This window comes from Cylas formicarius, unplaced genomic scaffold (assembly GCF_029955315.1).
Source record: "Cylas formicarius isolate icCylForm1 unplaced genomic scaffold, icCylForm1.1 PGA_scaffold_10__41_contigs__length_53128322, whole genome shotgun sequence".
Classification (NCBI taxonomy): domain Eukaryota; kingdom Metazoa; phylum Arthropoda; class Insecta; order Coleoptera; family Brentidae; genus Cylas; species Cylas formicarius.
This window is the reverse complement of record NW_026844214.1, coordinates 37,590,647-37,612,943: the sequence shown is the minus strand read 5'-3', so window position 1 is coordinate 37,612,943 and position 22,297 is coordinate 37,590,647. Positions and strand designations below refer to the sequence as shown.

General features: G+C 32.6%; 1 protein-coding gene across 6 annotated transcripts in view; it reads left to right on the top strand.

Moving 5' to 3' along the window:
* LOC132695835 (ephrin-B2) overlaps positions 1–22,297 on the top strand; it is a 343,644-nt gene that overhangs the window by 277,810 nt on the left and 43,537 nt on the right. For 3 of the 6 annotated variants that reach the window (XM_060660361.1, XM_060660387.1, XM_060660370.1), the window contains one exon: positions 21,330–21,359. The exons of 2 other annotated variants lie outside the window; for them this stretch is intronic. The gene's annotated coding sequence lies outside the window, so the exon portion shown is untranslated. Of the gene's footprint in view, positions 1–14,908; positions 15,219–21,329; positions 21,360–22,297 lie in introns of those variants that run through there. One more of the 6 variants, XM_060660396.1, reaches the window with a different exon arrangement.

Here is a 22,297-nt window from a genome sequence, read left to right as displayed (position 1 = left end):
ACGGTGAATGTTATGTAATGTAAACCCGTAACTAAAGTACCGGAAACGCCACAAGTGTATAATTAAGTATTTTAGAGTAGCGAGTGAACAAAAATATTGTTTCCTCTTTGTATTTTAAAAAACCGAATTGAATATTAATTTTGTAGATTTCTAAATGAGCAATGGACTGAAAACTGGATATCTATTTTTTTTAACCATCGGTTTTTCAATTCACGATTAGTTGGGATTGACAATTGACAATGGGCAGCAAGCTTAGCTTCTAACCAGCTAATAACCATTCCACTGATAAATGGAACCTACATTTCATTTTTACCTGGCAACTATATTTTACACACGTTGGGGTTTATGTTCTATTTATTTATTCTTTGGTTATCGATATACAATCGATTTAATTTTGCCAATCGTATTTTTTTTTATTTATTTATTTATATTACTTATTAATTTTATTTTAAAAAATAAATGGAAGTGGTTGTCCCATCTGTAAGATTTTAATACACAGGGAGCCCTGTTTGGCCATATACGAAAAAACGTTTTTAACTTCGCAGATTTTTAAAAAATTCTGTGATGTAGATTGTAATGCATCTTTAAAAATCGTTTGCCTCTAAACTAATTAATATTTGCGTCGGAGGTAAGTGTTGTGTAATAATTCAGCTCATCAAGAATTATATTTTCGTATTTTTGTACGATTTGTCCCGTTTATAATAATGGAACGATTAACAATATGAAAACGAATTCGGTATTCACATCTGAAAAACATTCATGGAAATCGTATTTCGGTTTCCCGGAAATAGGTGTAAAAGAAGATTTATGCAAAATCGATGCCGAGAAGGCAACAGGAAATGTAATTACCAGGTAGTAAAATCAATCCACTCGGAGTGTTTTTGTCGACTTTTCTTTTTCGCGGGATAATTCTAGGAAATTACGTTCGAAGACAAGGTTGGTAAGACAGAATGCCAGAAATAAAGTTATTAGTAAGTTTGAAATTGAAAAACGTAAAGACAATGGAGTTTTTGTTCAACTAATTAAATTAAATTACACAGGGAGAGAGGAAGTTACACAGATATTTTTGTCTTTTTGGTAGCTAGTTTGCAAATTCTTTCTTTTCAGTAACGTCATACTGTTATACAAATTTTTAATAATTTGTATAATTCAATGCAAGTTCTTCAGCTCCATAGTTATAAAACATTTTTATGGGCGCACTTTTTCCGCTGATTTTGATCTTATTATTAATTTACGTTTTATTTTTGTTGAAAAAAAATATCTATTTTTAAAATTCTTAAAACTTAAAAGCAGTACTTCACCCGCTACACTTAATCACTAGAACTACGTTCATATTTTCTTGTTTCTATAGTCTTAGATTTACAGTATATGGTAAAATACAAAGTTTTTCCCATCAAGTCTAATCGTTGGTAATGGTTAATTTTATTGAGTACATGTAACGTCACCATGAATGCTATTTGGTAATATAATTTCCTGGCGAAAAAAAAACCTTATTCATTAATAATATGATAATTAAGTAAATATAGCAACGATCCCATTAGCTTGTTTGATACTATTACTAAATTACTATTACAGTTTGTTTTGACAAGATCTATCAAAAAATTTTCCACAAAAAGTGCTAACTGTTGTTGTGAGACGATTTTTACATTTTTACTCAGTCACATTTTTGCGATAGGTTCAAGGAAATAATCGAATTTTTATATGTAGATAGAAGAAGGAGATTGACTACGCACATGTTGCTTATAAATAAGTAGCACCGCAATTGCAGGTAATCTCGCAAACAGCTGATATTATGAGCATGCCCAAAAGGACAATCCAAAAAAAAATGTCTGAAAACAACCAGTTGGCAAATCATAGTGCAACAACGAGAGTCAATCGGCCGTAATAACTATCAAAAGCGTGGGACATTCTGCAAAAGTAAATACATAATGCGTATCTTACGATCTGTAGGTTCTGAACAACTCTTGCACAAATTTTTACGAGAGCGCTAATGCGAATTCTCAGCGGATAACACACCTCCATTGTTTGTTTTATTACCTATATCTTGTCAATAAGAGAGAGCCCATTACTACGCATAACTGTTCAAGCGCCTATTCATCAAATTTTTAAACCCAATTGATAATTTGCGAAAGGAGAAAACTGAGGGTATCCATTTATTATTCTCATCCGAGAGAAAGATTTCCGATCGCATTCGACCGTTTTCGTTGTAATACCAGTCGGTTTAAAATAAAAAACCTAGCATTTCACCATAAATAGTTACGAAAGTTCTAGCTTAAACTAACGTTTAGGCTAAGTAAGCTAATAGTGTTAGTGTTAATTTGTTAGTGTTAATTTGAATGATTCCAGAGGGGGAAAAAGAAGAATTTTGGCGGCATTATTTATAACACAAATACTTAGGAATTACTATTAAATAGTACTTGGAATTAGAGTGAGGGACAAGGGGGAGTGGCTATTACAAAGAGATGTATGAAAAATGGATACAAGTTTAAAAACGTTTGCTAAACTTTTTATGTCACTCGTTTATTAAACTCGTGACTCGTGCCGTTTACCGCACTTGTTGCATAATATGATATTTTTTAAGAGTTTTTATGTATTTCAGAAAAGTATAGAAATATGTTTCTCGCTCAAGTTTTTGCTGTGCTCCTTTCGTTCAAATTAATATCAGTTTTTAATGGAAATATGCTACAAGGGTCGTAAGTAGTGTGAAATATAACATTTAATTCGCCACTGATTGATAACATATAATTGTGAGTAAAAGAGTTCTTTAACGTTTTAGCGCTATTGCTATACAACCTTGACCGAACACGAAAAAAAAAGTGCCTAATTGTCCAGACATCTGTCGTCACAGAAGATTAGATATTAGTATAAATAATAATAATAATAATAATAAAAGATTTGGAAACATTGAAACTATATCCGAAAAGAAAAGAAAAAATATACAATACCAACAGTGTAACAAAAAGAAAAGAAAAATGAAAAGCAAATCCTAATCCTAATTTCAAGTATATCCCCACAATACAAGAATTGGATGTTGTTTTGGTTTTCTCAGTAAAGTGCGTAATATATAGGTTGGTATTACTTTTAGATGGTCTAGATCACCGTTCTGTGCTCCTCCCCATAGCAGTATACCATAATTTAATAGGGACTCCACCATCTTTAGTGAATAATTCTTCTTTTAATAGTATTTTATGCACAAGTTTGATAGACGCCATTTTAGTCTGAAGAAGTTTATCACACATACATTTTCGCAAAATAGAACGGGTGACGTTACGAACGTCAAAATAACACAGAACCGAAAACATTCGATCGCTCTCAAACCCTGACCAAAGTACCGAGAATGTTCGAAGTGGCTCGCGACAGTGGGTAATGAGGCTGACTTCTTAAAGTGACACTTTCTGTTCGCTTTGATTCATGCATAATCGGATATTTTAGAGTAGAGAGTAGAAAAAATCATTCAATTGTTATTTTTGAGAATGTTGTTGTCCATTGTCTGCAATGTTAGAATTTCATGTAAAAGTGTCTTTCTGCTTCATATTTTATAATATAGTTATTTACTTTATATCCTATTACTGGCATAGGACGCAATACTACAAGTAACCAATCATCTCTGCTGCTCTGTGATTGCTACTAATAAAATATTTTTGGATTATCCTGGATAAGTAATTTATTATATTACAATAAATTTATTTGCAGCTCAGGCTGTAGAATCCGTAGTCCACATGTATATTAATAAATGTATTATTTCTCCTTCTGTCAAAACATTAAGCGGTTTTGTCGGGTTTCGGTATAATAGCTGTGTACCAACCGTAGTCAGAAACCTGTTCGGAACTGTAATCCCTGTCACTCAACTGATTTTTTGATCAGTTGAATGATAGGAATTTACAGTTCCAAACCGGTTTCTGACTGCGGTTGGAACAAAGCTATTTTCATCGCTATATGATAAAGTTGAAAAAGTTTCTTTTTCCTCAAATTTCATAATATACGTCTTTAAAACGCTTAGCCCATTGTTATCGTTTAAATAAATTGTTAAATGCTTCAGGTGGCAATTATTATTTAAGTTTTTTATCCTGAAAATAACGCTCTTGGATATGCATTTATTTATCGCACGCCCATTATACGCATTATTGACCATATGTTTCGGACCTGATTTATGTTCTGAACTATTGTATGTAATTTGCGATACAACTTTTTCATTAATCGCTTAATGGTAGCGAATTATATTCACTTTAATAAAATGTAATGTTTTTGCGTTATATTCGTATTTTCGATATTAGTACGAGAACGCATAAAATAATTTAATATTAACCACTTTTCTGCGTCTCAAGCACAAAAAAAAATTGCCCCATTGAAATTTCAATTTGTCTGCGTATTTCGTTGCCTAATATTGCATTATTTTATTAATAAAAACTTTTTTCTTACTGTTGCGTTTGTAAAAAAGTTTATTACCATTCCACGGGACTCAAATATAATTTGAATTTCCGATGACAACCGTGGAATATAGTTTTTTCTCTGTCCGTAAATTTTTTATTTTTGAAAGTAATCATCAGTCAACATTGATTATTGCTCTAATGCGCATCCTATGCATGTGGTGTGTTTTTGTATACCCGATTTTTAATACAACACATACCAATGCAAGGGTTAATAAGGACCTGTCAAAATTGTTGTGGACAATGTAATCAAAAATTTTAGGTCGTGCAAAACTCGTTCACCAATTTTATGCAAAAGCGGTTTTAAAAAGTCCCGATGCATTAAACTAGGCAAGCAAAATGTATACGGAGAAGATACTTCTTATGGGAAATTTCGATCTGATAATCTAATTTGATATTTTGGTTTTGAACATGTAGAATTCAAAAATGCTAACGGCAATGTTGTCAGATTTCTCGAAACCTTTTACTGATACACTTCTAAAAGTTGCTACGTTTAATAAATTCTCCGAAATTATCAGATGTTAAGATTCTTTACAAGGGTAAAACTCGCAACACCGATGCTAGAATTTTTGATGTTCAAAACTCCCAGGTATTGAATTTTATCATTTCAGCTTAGGCAGCTTTAAAATAACAAAATGACGTGTTATGTAAAAGTGGTAAATCTGACAATATTGCCGTTAGCATTTTTGAATTCTGTATGTTCAAAAACCCCAGGGTATTGAATTTTGTCATTCCAGCTTGAGCAGTTTTGGAGACATTTAGCCTTCCGGTACTTTTTCTGAAAAAGCGGTGTTGCTTATTAGACCTTCCTAAATTCGATATGCGTAATTCTTTGCAACAAAAATAAATAAGGCATTCCATTTAAAATAACAAAATTGTATAGTTTAATGTAAATGTGGTAAATCTGACAACATTGCTGTTAGCGTTTTTGTTTTGTTGTTGCCTCTTCAAAAACTCCCAGGTATTGAATTTTATGCTTTCAGCTTTGACAGTGTGGGAGACGTTAGCGTTCCGATACTTTTTACTAACCCTGTATACTTTTTCGACTATTATTTTTTGGGCACGTGTTTACAAAACAGCACGACAACATTCACCTGCTGGCGTTTGGCATGACTGGCAGAACTTACAAACGTCAAAATACTAAATGTATACCAATAATAAAAGGTACCTAAAACTTCTGATTGCTCCCAAACTCGTGACTAAAATACTGGAACGTGCGAAGTGGCTCGCGTGCGGTGGTAACGAATCTAATTATACGATTTTTCAACAGCATCTTTGTATCTTCAACAATAATGGAGTTTCCCATAATGTCACATTGAAAACGGGACATCCGGTACATCATTTACTTAGTACTCGTATACACCATTAGAGCCACATATACAACGGGTTCAAAGAGTTGCGTAATTAATACCTTCTTATAAATGTTCTTTAAAAGTTCATTTAATTATACCATCTCCTACTGGGAATATGGTCGTGCCAAGGTCCACTTCTTGAAAACCGAGCCCCCTATAATTAATATCATGGTCATTTTTGTCATTTAAAACAATTGTTTGTATCTGCAACATTTCATAATTAATTAAAAAAATTACCGAACAGGTTTGCTACAATTTCGAAGGAATCTTAAACGTTCTTTATCTTTAAGCGATTATTTTTTTAAATTATCGTCTGAGAAAAAGCAGGCCGCTTATTCGAAACAGAAAATATTATCAATATCCGGCTGAATAAGGAATTCCTTGCGAAACGAGTTCGCGGTACTGTTTATTTCGCAATTTTAAAATGAACAGATTGGGTTACAGAATTCGTAAACTTTTAGTTCTCTTATAGTTCTTTTTTTTTGAAATACGTTATGATTTTCGAAAATATTTTTACTAGAGCCGGCCACCGGCAAATTAAAAACAAGTATATTGTGATAAGTATAAAATTTATATATCTCAGAAAATTACATTCTAATTTTCTTGACTATCCTTTGTGATTAGTTGTTCGTGTGCGTGGCAACCAAAAAAGCAACGCTGAGGAAGAAATTGATGAAAAAACGAAAAAACTGAAACGTTAGAGGCAGAGGCAGACAGACATGCAAATAAGTCAACATAAATTTATATGAAAAGCAGCTAAACTATGAAGTTTCAAAATTGTAAAAAGGCAAGCTATGGTCTAGCAATATTTAATAATATTGTTTATTGCTTTTGTGAACCACTGGGAAATTTTGTTAATGGTTAGTTCATTAATTCTAAATGTTTTAATAAAATATGAACTTCTTCTTCTTCTTTCTCTGCTTAACCGTTAATGGATGATTGCAAACACATTTTCCATACCTTGTTTATCTGTGGATCAATGTCTGAATCTCACGTATGCCGGTCCACTGTCTCACGTTCCTCAGCCATGACATTCTCTTTCGTCTTAGTCCTGTTCTACCCTCGATCTTGCCCTCAATAATCAGTTGCAGAAGTTGATATTTATGATTGCGCATTGTGTGATCCAGGTATGCAGTTTTTCTTTGTTAATACGCCTGAAATCATATTCGGTTCCCGTTCTGGCTATCCATGGTATTTTAAGAATTCTGCGGTATATCGACATCTCAATTGCTTTCTATTTGTTTATGGCTTTTGCTTTTGATGTCCAGCCTTCAACACCGCACAGATGCACTGATCAAACATAGCAGTCCACCAATTTCAACCGAAGACCAAGGTCAAAGTCGCCACAGTTTTTTGAATTTTAGGAATGCGCCTCGGGCTTGTTCAACTCTGCTTTCAATTTTATTGTCTGAAGATCATTCTTAAATTGTTCCACGCCTTCTATACCCTTTCCATTTTACGTTAAGCCGGCGTTTTTAAATGTATCTATTTCTCTCGTAATAACCATGAATTTAGTTTTCTTTGTGTTCACGTTCAATCCCATATCCTGGCTACAGTCTCCCACCTTATTAACCATCTATTGTAGATAATGTTGTCCGCAATTAGAGCAGTGACGTCAACATAGCCTCAGCATATACCATATACCATAGACTTTGATCCCAATTTCTTTGTCCTTAAGCGACTCCTGAAAAATGGCTTCCCAGTATAGTTTAAGCGAGAGCGGCAACAGTATACACCACTCATCGACGAATTTGAATTTTGTTGGTCAGACCATTGCCACTCTGACCTGTGCTGATGTCCTTTGTCAAAACTCTTTTCGTAGTCTTTAAAACATAAACACACATTTTTTCGCCATAGCAATTCTGTGTTAATACTTGCGTTGCAAGTAACGCCTCTCTTGTGTCCAGCCCCTGTCTAAATCCAATCTGTGAGTCGCTTGTGGCGTTATCGCATTTTTTATAAAATCTCTGAGGCATTATCCTCAGGAATATTTTTATATATGAACTAAAAACAGATATTTCTACCGCTACCTTTAAACAGCTTACAAAAATGTTCACTGTATTGTCTGTAGGGTTGTGGAATTGACCGGTCAATTTTTTTTGTGTCAATTGACTGTCAAATGAACGAAATAATTTTAAAAATACCATGAAATTTGAACTGAGGTGGCTTTTACGTGATGAAAATCCATTTATCAAAATAAATAAGAACTAAAAGTTCAGATTTTCACGAAATTATATATTTTAATATGGCAGTTGTTTCGACAACACCGTGTCAAATGAAATTTGACATAATTTTTTTTTGATAAATGACATTTGATAAATACAATTGTCATGTCAAAATATATAATTTCGTGAAAATCTAAACTTTTAGTTCTTATTTATTTTGACCATGAAATTTATATTTATTTATTTATATTGTGGGTTACATCGCCGTCGCGTCGTTCTGGGAACCAAATGGAGTCGACATTATTATTGGGATTTCCTTGAAGATATGTAAATTAGACATCACAAACGCATAATAATTTATTATACAATACATGTCGTTATTAAATAATGATAGATAACACTCTACAATTGCAAGATTTTATTTAAAAAAAATTTGGACTAGTCAATTAAAGAGTGGTCAGTTGATCAGTCCCAACACTAATTGCCTGCCTATACAGGAAATTTGGCAATTTGAAAACAAAAATTCTAGAAGTTACTGAAATTACCAAAAAACATTCCAAGTTCTTTTTTCCTCTTTTAAAATTTCATTAATCTCGATTATTAGCATCTTTATGTTTTAACGTTTGCAAACGGGATAAAGTACCATTGTAGAAACAAGTAATAAGGGCTTAAATTTTTCGACATTTTTACTTTTTACTTATTCCTGATGGAAAAGTAAATGTAATACCTTGAAAACATGAAAATTTTCATTGTACTAAGATTCTATTTAATTCTTTTTTGATTGGTTTTGTACCCGTTTAATAGTAATAGTTTAAAAGATAACATTTGGCTTTTAGTAAATTTCAAAAACCAAAAACCCTGCCAAGTATAGTTAGTTGGTTAGTTTTATTTCGGCACGTGCGGAGCTAAAATTTAAAATTAATTTTTATTAGACATCAATTAATTTAGCACTCTACGGCAACGGGCGCTATTAATCAGCAATTTGTTCCAAACGTTTTGCGTTTCACAAGTGTAAGATTACGTAAGCAGGTGATAGTAAACAATAACGTTTTGTTAATTTAGTACTCGATTTCGGTAACGGGAAAGTCGATGGCGTTTTTATTTATAATAAACGTAACTGCAGATTGAATATCGAGATTGCAGCCGTTATTATACAAACTAGATACGATTGTTTGCAAATAGGCTTCTTTCCCAACCCGTATGAAAAAAATTAATTATGCCCAATATTTTGAATTAATTAAAAAACAAGCTACCAAATTCAATTAGCATCTGTCTTACCGGGATAGATTTGTGTTACGCATGTTAAAACCGAGATTTAAGCTGACAGATTTTTAATATATTTTCTACTTTCGTAGAGGTATATTGTGTTTTTGGTCATATTTTCATGGCATAAAAATAAATTAAAATAATTCAAATGGTAAAATCAATTTCGAAACAAATGTGAAATAAATCTCTCGAAAAAATATAAATTTTGTTCTTGCCGCAAAACCAAAATCGGTCTAAATTGTTTTCACCGAATATTCTATAGGACTACCAATTTTATATGAAAGTTGAAACAATTTCTCGAACCTCTAGCTTATTTAGAACAGAAAAAATGGTCCTTTTTGGTTAATATCAAAGAAGCTTGATATTTCTTAATACCTCATTATCCATAATTGTTAATTTATTATAAATCCAGCAATAGGACGTAATATATTTGAAAGCTATTTCACCTTTTTTAGAAAATCTTCGTTTTGATATTTAAATTGCTCTAATCTATTGACTACCAATGTATAGTTGGTTAGACGTGTACCGAAACGTTAAGGAATTAATTTTCATAAAAGCAATAATTTAACGACCTTTCTTTAATTGTTAATTAAGATAATACACTTTAGTCTGGGTAGCACTCATTATTTTCTTTAACCGATAATAGAAAATGTACACTACGTAATAGTCAGAGATGTGCAATTGTTAGAGCTGTAAAAGTATACACTGGGGTGGATTACACTGTTGCCTCATATACACTAGTACCTAAAATTATGGCGTTGGGAATGGATATCGTTATCAAAATTGCTTCAAAAAGTGTGCTTTCAGTTTTATCTTTGATCAGAAAAATTTTCAGTATTATTTATTAATTTTAAAACCAGAAAGTTAAAAAGGTGTGACAGGGAATAAAAACTCATGTATGAAAAAAAAAGTAATCAGCTTAACAAACCATTGTTAGGGTTTTCTATTTTTGCTCGAATTGACCGTAAAAAACACAGGGTATCTGCTGATTAAAATGATTTGCGATGCAAATCTTAGTGACAAATTTATGTTTTCATGAACAGATGTTAAAGTTAAGTTTTATATGATATTTCAATTTCCAATTTAATAAAACGGAGGACAATACCCGCAATTAAAAATAAACCGTCAACGGTAGGTGACCGAATAAACAAACAATTTATCAAATTATATCAACGTAAATACCGCGAATCACATCGGAAAGACAGTGGCTTGAATTACTTCATGAGAAAGAAACTGACTTGACCCTTGTAACCTAAGACAACAAGCACGTTTAAACAAAAAAAAGTGTCTTGACACTGTAGACACCGGAATGAGAAAATTGAATTTCTTTTCGCGACAAAGTATCAGATTCACCGATGGAAAGCATGAAAAATGACCGACATATTCAGAAAAATAAAATTTTAATAACCGCAGTATAAAAGATTTTAGCGGCGTGGGCAGTGGTGACTCGTGCGTGGGGACAAAAATAAATGATCCTTTACTTGTTGGTAACGAACCAACTTTGTTTCGTATGACACTTTTGAAAATCCGGTAATTTATTAATGCCATTTTTTTCGGCACGTTATTTGTTTCTTCCGGAATTAATACACACTGATGCATTGAGGAATTCATAATTAATATTAAGCCTTGTCTATCTGCAAGTCACAGGAAGTGGAAAACTAATATGGTCATTTCCATACATTTGCGTTTACTTTTCTTTAGTTGCCTGCACTGCACCGATTTAAAACTATTCGTTTGTCATAAATGTATTTTAAAAAAGCATAAACAAACAATACTTTAATAAGTATGTATAACTCTTGAAGTATGATAATATGAATCAATCGATGTATAACAATTAGGTATCTTTTAACCAAAAAAACTCATAAATAAACAATAGGAAAATGTCTCGCACAACAAAATATCAAAAATTACTTATACATAGCTACTAAATTAAAGAGCGTTTTCCTGGGCTAATTCTAATTAGAAAATAATAAAGTTTCTTTTTCAAATCGGTTAATATTTCAAACATTCTTTAGCCGATATTGTTCCTTGACTTTTGTCTGTATCTGGATTCATTCTAGTACAAAAAAAATATGTAGAGATTTGCTGCGACACCACAGAAAATCAAAAATTCAGCTATTTTTTGCACTTTAGTAGTTTATTTGTGGAATATATAATCTTAAAATTAAACATTTTTAGGTTTTGAATAACACAAAATATTTATTTAAAAACCACAATTCGTTTCAAACTATAATAATACTAGTTCAACATAACGTAACATAGTATTTGTATCAATAAAATTATCCTACCAACGAGCGCATCTAACTTGATTTATTTAAAATTATATACATTTTGTTACTGAAATGTAATTTTGTGTGTGTGTGTGTGTGTATGTTAGTGTAAAGCAAAAGTTATCAAACTGTAATGTATACTACAATCATAAAAATGACGCATAATTTAAAAATTAAATTATTTCATTACTCCTGAAGTAGGAGCGGAGGCATTTCAGCGTCGATTTGGAATGATGGAATCGTACTCGCAAACCGAGGAGCCATTTTTAACGTACCGGCCACATAGCAGAGTAAAGCTAATCAACGGACAGCAAATTCGGTTGTTTAGAACGATAGACGTTTTTGTAGATACGGTTGTCAAAAATAGTTTCTATTTATTTCGTGGACGTTTTTGCATCGTCATTCAAACAAATTGATGGTGCGGCACAAAGAGGGATCGTTTTGATTCGTTTATTTCCACCTAGTTCTTAAAAATGGCATTTTATACTATAATTATTGTATTTGGTAGCAAACTGTATAAGCTAGATACTTATTTCATTAATGTTTTAATTTATATAATGTGTTAAACGTGTCACTAAAATGAATTTCAAAAGATTTTTCAAAAATTTAAAAACGCGAAACTTAAATTCATTGAAAAAATGACGTTTTGGGCAGTTAGTTAATGACAGGAGAGAGAGTTAAACCATGCTTGAGATAATGCTATATTATGCTACAAGTTTTATGATTTTAGTCCTTTTTCGAAATTTACTAGCGTGTTGTATACTTACGTACATACTTTTTCTGCGACAATTAGTTTTTGGGATGCATTTTCGCAAAATAGCAAGAATTGCCGCTTTAAAATACCATAAGAATTATGTTATTAGGCAAATGCACACAATTGCGCAAAAACAGCGTGAACAAATTCAACTATAATTTCTTTACTATTGGACGGAAAAACAATAAAGCATTACGTTTTCGATTTAATTTAAAATGCTTTTTGTATACTTTTAGCCTATACGGATGTTTATCTAGTTTGGCATGAAATTTCTGATCAAAACCAAATAAAGGCAAATTTAATGTACAAACTATTGTTAAAGTTATACAGAAATGTTGAATATTAAATTCGTAACCGCCATCTAAAGATCTTAGATATTATTGTATAACGATTTTTATCGACGATAAGGAAAATATATTGATTGCATTAGCACTAATTTAAACAATAAATAATGTTATTAATTTCATCTTTTTTGTTTTTATCTTAAAAATCATCTTAAACTGGACCAAATAGGAATAGACTTATAACTCTTTAATGTTTAGTCTGATAAGCCATCATAATAACGTTTTGTATTAAGAGATGCTAATCGATCGATCGAAAAAAACTTTTTTTTAAATAATTCGGGAAAGTGCTGTTCCGTTATAACCATTTTAATCAACAGGAAAACTGCACTAATTTTACCGATTTTGTATAACTTTCTTCATTAAAAGAAGTTAGCAGTAGTTCCTTGAATTTGTTGGCGCTGCATATATTCACAAAATTAACATCTTATGTTTGGGTTAAACCACTAGTTTCAGCATAAAAATCTGGAGGGATACGTAAGAGATTTTCTGTGTATATACGTAGATATTTAAAATTGACGTGGCACGACGTATTTCTAAGAGTTAATTCCGGTGTAGTTTTTTCCTATATTAGTATTCGTTCTTGTTTCGTCATAATGAAACTTCAGTTTAGACAATAAATTAAGAGGAGGCTCTAAATGAATGCCGAATTTCTTGCTGACTATTGTTGTTTGATCGATCAAAAATATGTAGAAGTATAGAAGACTTTGCTGAGCTCATTAATTTGTTTTTCTACTCCTTACTCTAAAATACTCTATTATTGATCAGGCATGCACAGCGCGACACTTTAGAACGGAAATTTCGTTAAACATTGTCACGAGTCACTTCCGGCGTTTCTGGTACTTTAGTCGCGGGTTTGGAAACGACCGCATGTATTTGGTAGATTTTGAATACCGAGGGTATTTGGACCTTTGTCAGTCCTGATTTTCACGTCACACATCACTCAGTATTGGTGCTCTTCAGTCGTTCGTCAAATACTTGCTCCGCTCGTTTCATTCGTGAACGAAGTGTCGTTTATTAAATTTGTCGCATGCTATACTATTAAAGTACATTTTTATCAAACCTTAGATAAAGATAGCTTTATTTCCATAAGACTTGAGTTACAAGTGTTGGATATTGTCAGTATAATACAAATTTAATAATAAAAATAATAATTAATAATGTTAGATAAATAACAAATATATGCGCAATAACAAACAACGAATACTTATTAAAAGGGATCACAAGAAAGGAAATCCTTAATATTGTAATAGGCGAGGCGTAGCAATTTGTTTTTAAGAGTGCATTTGAATTTTATTTGACCAGCTATGTCTTTCAGTTCGATAGGCAATTAATTGTAAATTTTTACAGTCACAACAAAAGGAGTATTTGATGTAAGAGACGGCGGTGTGTAGGTATTTTTATGTTAAGATCCGGTGTTAAATTGTACTGAACATCTGAGTTTCTTGAGAGCATACAAAGATTACAGTTGCTTTTTACATAAGTGTCAAAATTTAGTATTTACATATTAGGAAGTATCAATAAAGAGGATTTTCTGCGTCCTAAAGACTTGCCCCGCGCTTGGGGAACCTCTCCAACCCACCAAGGCGTAGTTGAGACAGGAATAGACATAGGAAAAATAGTACATTTTTAACAATGGGAAAGAAACCTGATGGCGGAGCCTCCATATGACAAAGCGGTAAACACAAAGTTTTTTGAGAATGCGATGCACCCGTTCGAACCAGGAGAGTCTCGAGTCTACATAATCTCTGAGGAATTTAACAACACTTTTCTGTTTTCTGTTTTTTTATATTTTTTAAGCTCATCTAGAACGTAATGTCTCAGGTTTTTAATAATATCCCACTTAATTGGGGTGCCTGTTTTGTTTTCTTCGGGGAAGAAAACAAAACATCCGGATCAAAAAAAGAGCGGTGTGTCGTATGCAAAATGCGGAAGAAAACTGTAGCTTTCCCTTACATATGCGCTCGTTATCTGTTTCCATTAGTAAAAATGCGTTCCCGTGCATTATTTGTATGGCCGACGGCGGCGCAACGTTCGAAGAGTCTACAAAACTTGGAAATCTAATAGGGAAAAAGTTTAACCTGCGGTTCGTGTCCGGTGCAACAACATCGAGGCACACAGAGGATACAACGCGGGCCCCAACTTTTGCGCCCGCTCTCGCCTCTATTCACAGAAAAGTGCTGGGAGGTGAAGTCGGGTTCCCCCCATTCCACCACGTCAACGTTCCGCGGGTCACGCCTTCTTGTATTCCGAATTCCCTAAACACGTTTTGCTGACCCGCAGTAACGTACCGCTACTGAACGTGGGACAAGCCGGTGCCGTGGCATTGGTATCGCGCGTATTGCTCGTTCTTCTTTAAAGCGAAAGTTTTTAGGCTTTGTGTTCTCGGGAGGTTTGGTGTTTCACCCGAGTCTTTCAACGAAGAAATGTGTTCGGCAATGGCGTGATATACGTAGAGGTTTTTTTAAAGTGGTGTTTTTGGTGAGGTGATTGCGGTTTCTGCGATGTCGACACGAAAAGCGCTGGGTGATGTTGAACTTTGCTTACGGTGACCATGCATTTAACATTTGGTGCGGTGTGTAGTGGTTATTTGAGAATTTTCGTAGAACGGTGATACCGGATGTTAATTTCAATGACTTGGAGGTGAGTTTGAGATTGCGACTCGGAATTCTTGAGCTATTGTTGTCTATTTTTTTTTTATACAACTAAATACCTACCATGTGAAGGCCTTCATTATTTGTGCTTTCACGCAAGCTATCATTAAAATTCACTTAACATGAATTTAACACTAAAATTAATAAAAATATGTTTCGCCCCGGGGATTTTACTAAATTAATGTAAAATTTGAAACGAAGAAGGCATATTTTAAGGCCTCATTTTTTCGATTCTTCCCAGCATTAAAAATTAAATCAATATCAAAAAATTTTGACATTAAAAAATCGAAAAGTGGTGAGATGCGAAATATATTCATTTGCCAGTCCATTTACTCTATGTTTTAAACTGGTATTAATTTTAATTGCTGTTTGAGGTTTGGATGAGTGAATCCGCCATAGAAAAACGGGAATTGATTTGTTATTTGCTAGTTAAATAAATAAAGCACACAATTTCATTTTTACTTCATGACTTGGAATCATTAAGTTATAAACGGAACCAAAAATATTGCAAGATTTCCAAATAACTCACAATATTAGCATTTTCGATAGCTAAGGTCTTAGTCGGCGTCTTGATGGTTATAAAGTCGCGTAGTCAGATACTTTATTTGGGGTGAGTACATGTAATTGTCAGTTTAGGAAATGCATCATTCGATAGAGTGAGAGATTTAGATTGAACCAAAACTGACAAAACGTGAAATATGCAATTTTTACCCGACATTTCACGATTTAAAATGCGCCTGCAATCAAAGTAAAAGTTACATGTATCTATTTTTAAATCCATATTACGAGCTATATTCGGCATAAAAATTAATGTATGATATCAAGTTGAAACCCCACCCCCCTAGCGAGATGATGTTGCTGTGCTTAATGTCATTATAATTTAGCCTCAATTATTTTATAATACTTAGAAAAAACTATTAAAGTTATAGAATAACATTGTTTCCTCTATTTTTCGTTTTTTTTTAATATAATACCAAGTAGCCGAGCTTTGGACGCCATTGACCAAATGCATTTTTAAACAATAAAGTTGTCTTTTGGCTTTAATATGCTCGTAACTTTAATACTTATGATTTGATAATTGTTGCATCTGCTGTGAAGAGAGAGCCCAGTTCTATTTATTGTTTCTTTGTCAATTTTTTTCAATTCGCATTTTAACTTGTCAAGTCCGATTATCCTGCTCAGTAATGAAAATTAATAAATATCTTGCTTTGCTTAGGTTATTTATTATTCATTAATAACTAAATTGTTTCATTCATGAAGTTTTGCATTTGTGGTAGATATTTTTGAAAATATCAGTTGGTTTTGTCCAGATTATAAAAAGTATAAGTTGTATAGGTGGCTGAAAAAGATGCGTGCTTATAATTACTTGTTTACTAAGAATCTTAACGTCGATTGAAACGAATATTCAAATTTTGGCGTTGAACCGAAGATAAAATTTGGATTTAATTGGAAAATTAATATTGTTTTTATTAACCGAAAAATGTTTTAACATGACAGCTGTTCGTTCGTTCACTTTCAGTCCCAGTCAGGTCGAAATTTCTTTGCTGTATATGTGTGTGTGTCTTTGGTTTGTTACCTGAGCGCTTTCTTTGTTGTTTCGTTGCATTGTGTGAGCAATAGAAGAGAGAGATGCTCGTGTGCCGATAAACATCTGCTTCAAAAAGGATTCCGTTTTAAGTTCAGTTTTTTGTAACGCTACTTCATGTTGGAGTGTCGGGTTGGGCCTCGGGTTGAGCAGATCTATAATAGGCATTTAAAAATTATTTATCCCCGTTCGTAACGGGGAATAATTACTTTTCAGTCGAAAAGTATGATTTTTTTGGTTAGTTTGGTTGGTCGTCAAAAATAATTGTTTAAATTAACTTGTAATAGACATGAGAGATCTCGATTAATTCGAAAGTTTCATGGCGGACATCGAAATGAAATTTGCGAGATTATTCTAAGCTTAATTATTTTTGATGGATTTGATGCATACCTATTCACATTTCAGAATAATATATTTTAGGATTTGTTTGTAGTGAAAAAAATCTTTATTTTACAAACTCCCGTCCGAATGAAATTTTTCAACAGTATTTTCATTTGTAGCAAAAGTCTCTTCAGATCTTTTGCGACCCATCCTCCTGATCAATCCCATACAAAATGGACCGCACGAGTTGTTAAGTACGCATATTTCTATATTCATAAAAGACAAATGAAGGATGTGTCGCTAGCGTAAATGCAAAACGTGACTACTTCTAACGGTGTGTGCCATTAATGTCCATTGTATGGAATCTTTCGGAATTTCGTTATAAGAAAAAAAACGAAATTAAAAGTTCACATAAATCATTTTCTGTGGCATTTGAAGAAACTGGTAGAAACGGCCTTGATTTAGTAACGAGGTTGTATTCGAAAAGTCGAAGAAAAAGCACATACATCTCGGATCGAGTTTCCTTTACTATTTTCAATAATAGATTTTGATTATTGAAAAACCAATTGGATTTAATTAAAATATTGCATTAATATGCTAATCTTGCTATTTTCTTTCTTTTTGATCATAGCAGAGTATAGTAATGTCGTGAGTAATATTTCGACAGATATAATCGAAAATATAACAGAATAGATTTATGGATTTTTCAAAGATATAATATTTGTTTTATCTCTTGTCTCCCCTTTAAAAGATATATTATGTGTTTACGTTTCTTTATTTGATTTCACCGACGATATTATATAACTGTAATTTTTTTTTATATGAGTTTTAGTAATATAGTCGAGGATATATATAACTATACAAATGTTTTTTTATTTTTCAGTTACTCTACTAAACTCTAAAAAATTCTAGCCAGACGTACAAAATATGAACGTATATAGGTCTTATGGAGGATATTATGACGGTATTCTATAGGATTGCCGGTCTCTTTTTGATCGCTGACCACTGGGGTTTTGAAAAATTTAATGTGAAAATTGCAAGACGGGTTATTTCGAATTAAAAATAAAAATTCTATTAAAAGCCCCGTCGTAATAGTAGTGGCCGAGAAAATATGCATAGTGCAATTAAAATAAAAAGTTATTCCACTTCCGGTTAAACTGGTTTCAAAGCTTTGTACCAATGAAATACTGAAAGAAAAAGAATATGAAAATTTCGTGCTCCAAAATGCGTAAATAAATTCAAATAAAAGACATGAGACATTACATTTTTTAATTATCTAATAATATTTCTAAATTTCTAAACTTAAAAAAAACATTTTTTTATTTTTTTCTAACCTATTATGATGTAGGTGCGGACCTCGCAATGAATTTTTACTACGCCATTGACAGAACAAGAACTGCGGGGTTCTGAAAATATGATATACGTCAGACAGTGCTTAATGCGCATTTTGTTATTAAAATGGAGTATTAACACATGGAGCATTAGGAGGTAGTGATAGCAAGTGAGATAAGCATTGTTAGAGGTTCGAGGCGGAGGCGGTTTATGCGCGATTTACACAAGGAGAGAGAGATCCCCGTCCTGTTTATATGAGTAACTGAAAAGCTATTACCTCGGCTATTACGTTTGTTGTGCAGGGTGGACCAAACAAGTTGTTTTCTCATGGAAACACATCTTATTTGATTAAATTGGGAACGCCCTGTATTAAAAACGTTTGGAACTTTTCTATTGCACATAAAAAGTCGTTTAGGATACGTTTTTAAAATTTAACCCTTTTTATAAAAATAAAAAAAAAGTCCGATAAGCTAGAGAGGTGAGGTAAATTTGTTATCTTCCTTTAATAAGGAATAAGGAACTCGTTTGTCCCGCGCTGTAAGTGTCATTGTGTCGCGCTCGCCTCGGCGTTACCGTGACTCCCCTATACGGAAATTATGCAGAGACGCTTGACCATTCGCCCCGTGTCGAAGACACATGGACGTCGAACGTTGACTTTAGAATGTGCGATTACCGATTTCGATAAATTTTAATAAATTGTCCGAGACCAGACCCGCGTGATAAATTATTCGCGGATTTTCGTGGAGCATTAAAAATCAGATTGTCCGTGCAGATGATTTATTGCCGGTAACGGAGATTATTCCGATTGTCATTACTCCTATCAATTTGATGAATTTCGAGAAACTTCGGATACTCAGTGGGAGTGCCATAGGGCTAATTTTTTTGCCCCCACATTTCTTCTTTTTTCTTATTGGCATAGATTAAATACATAGACCTAAACTAACCGCGTCTTATTTAATGGAAAACTTATTTATTACAAAAGGAACGAACTTTGAAATATTCAAATTGTTTTTTGTTTTATTAGATGGAGTAAAATTCTGATATCAGTTCGTCACACGGTGTTGATATTTCGCCGAGCTTTTCGCGCAGTGATATAACGAGGGTAATAATTATGTTCATATGGCATTAAAGACTCCTGACTAAAATAGGTAAAGAACTTTTTATCTGACAGATCTCGTCAGACTAAGATTAAGAATAACGTTCCTAGTTATAGGAATAGAAATGAGGTGTACCGCATTTGTCAACTTATTTGCTGGTGACACATTTAGAAATAGCTACTAAACTGAATATCAGATGCACCATTTCTATAAATGCCTGTGTCAAAATAAACCAAAATTAAACAGCTCAAAAACCAACGAAAGTAAGCCGTCAAAAATTCTATAAATCGGGGTATTCAGAAGATATACAGGGTGATAAAATTGAGTTTGTGTCCGAAACTAAATACTTAGGTCCACAGTTATGCTTTACTAACTGTTTCAATATAATCATATCGAATATGTATCGCGGCTTTTATCGCAACGGACTAAGATATGAGTGAATCGTACATTTTTTTACATATCTTATATATTGTACTAATGAAGATTTAAATAGGTTACAAATACAACAAAATAGGTTTATGCGAATTACATTGAACTGCGATAGATATAGTCCTCTACGGTTAATGTTGGACCTGCTAAATTGACTAAATATCAGGGTAGTCCATTAGAATTGCTAAGCTATCTAAAACGATATTTGGAAAGATCAAATTTTCACCAATATTATTATCTACGTTCAGCATTTTAATGTTCCTATGGTAAAAATTCTACTCTACGATTGTGCTTGTTATTTTAATGAACTACCGGAAAATCTTAAAATAAAAATATTCAAAAATAGCCAGGTGCTAGATTAAATTATTATAATAATAAGACAAAAAACGTAGCTCTGGCTGATTGCTTGCAAAACAACAATTTTAAGCATTGGTGTGTAAATCTTGCTTTGACATTCTAATCACCCAATTCTTGACGACGTTCTCTTAAATACGGATGTCCCGTAATTTTTACTTTTATTTAATTTTTTATCTTAAAAATGACTCTGGTACAGCATTCATTGTCGTGCTACAGCAGATCCGACCAACGATTTTAAAGGTATAGCTGACGAAAAGTTAATTCAGTAGGTATGTTACGTAGTGCATCACTTTTCAAACAATATAAGATTAATTAATTAAGAAGGTTTAATCATTGGCAAGTTGTCAAGAATCCTGTAGCTAACATCGGGACAACATAAACATAAAAATTGCAAATGGTAATGTAATTCACACCCGATCGACGAATAACATGATGAAATATGTTTAATACCTGATGTAAATATTTTGGTAGATGAAGGAAGTAGTTTAAGAAACAAAAAAGTTTTTAATTGGTGAATTTGAAAAAGATAAAGAATATTAAACTGTATATTGAAATCCAAGCAATTTGGGCAGATGTTCTTTCAGTCAGTCAGTCATAATATCCGTTCATGGTTTTACTTATTATTCCCTTTCGGGTCCCGTGTTTAGGACGCTTGTAAATTTTAAATATTATATGTAATATTTATATAATATTTATTTTTTTCGTTTGAATTATAAATTTCATCACAAGTCTTATAGATATCTTCTTTTTTTTGTTGATAACAAAGCTTTGCATAATATTATGTATTATATTGTAGTTAGTTTGTTCTTGAGAGGATACTGTGGTGAGTGTATTAAGTTCTAAAGAACAAATGAATAAATTATAAAATTAGGTACCTGATTCTATATCGTCACGTTGTTTTTTAACACCCGTAGGTATTATATTTAGATAGCGGTTTTTTATCATTTTTGTTATTAATATATTTTTTGTTTTTTTCCAGGTATGGATTATAAATTTGAGATTAATGATGGTAAGTATGTATAACTAAAATATACTGATACACATAGGTTATTTCCATTTATTTAAAGCAAAAAACATTATCAATTATTATTACTTGGTAATATTCGAAAAGAAAATGCCGAACGGAACTAACCAATCTTACCCATATTATTACTCTTTTACTTGGGAACCAGTTCTTAAAAATCATTTTACCTGAAATATTCCCCACATATCGAAGCACCGGGCTCTGAAGAGCCGTTTAATAATTTATACCGTAAAACCAATAAACAATTCGCCAAAAACAGTATTCTGTTAGATACGAACTTTGTCGTAACGTTTTCGATATTGTAATTATAAATAATTTTTTCCGATCGAAAAACTACAACAATCGCCAGGTAATAAAATAAAAGCTGTTCCTCCTAGTTCTCTTTGTTGGAACCGGTTCTTTATTCTCCTTGGTCTCGCTGTTAAATTTCAGTTTGTGGAATTTTTATTCTTGCCACAGTTACAAAAATGTAACCGCTATTACATTACTGGAAACATCGAGGATGTAACAAGTAATATGAAAAATGTAAACGGTGGTTTTTGTCGTGGGAATTTTAGTTTCAAGACATGTGAAAAAATATTCAAGGCGATTCCCGTCACCCTATACTACTTATATAGCACAACTGGCCGTCCTTATATTGATCAAATAAGACTAGCTGCTTATTATGACTCGTTCTGAAATCATCGATTCAGGCAATATTTTGATAAATTTTGGTCTTACATATTTTATAATAAAATTGGATGTAATTTTTCTTTTAGTTACATCAAAACGTATTGCAGCTGTTGCTACTATCGCTTTTTAAAAATTGTGATGTCGGTTACAAAAATCAATACACCTAGGTCAGTGAAAATGTCAAGAAAGTGAGCAATTAAGGGACAAATGAAAAAAATTTATGCCAGAAGTGCTATGCAAGAAGTTACTTC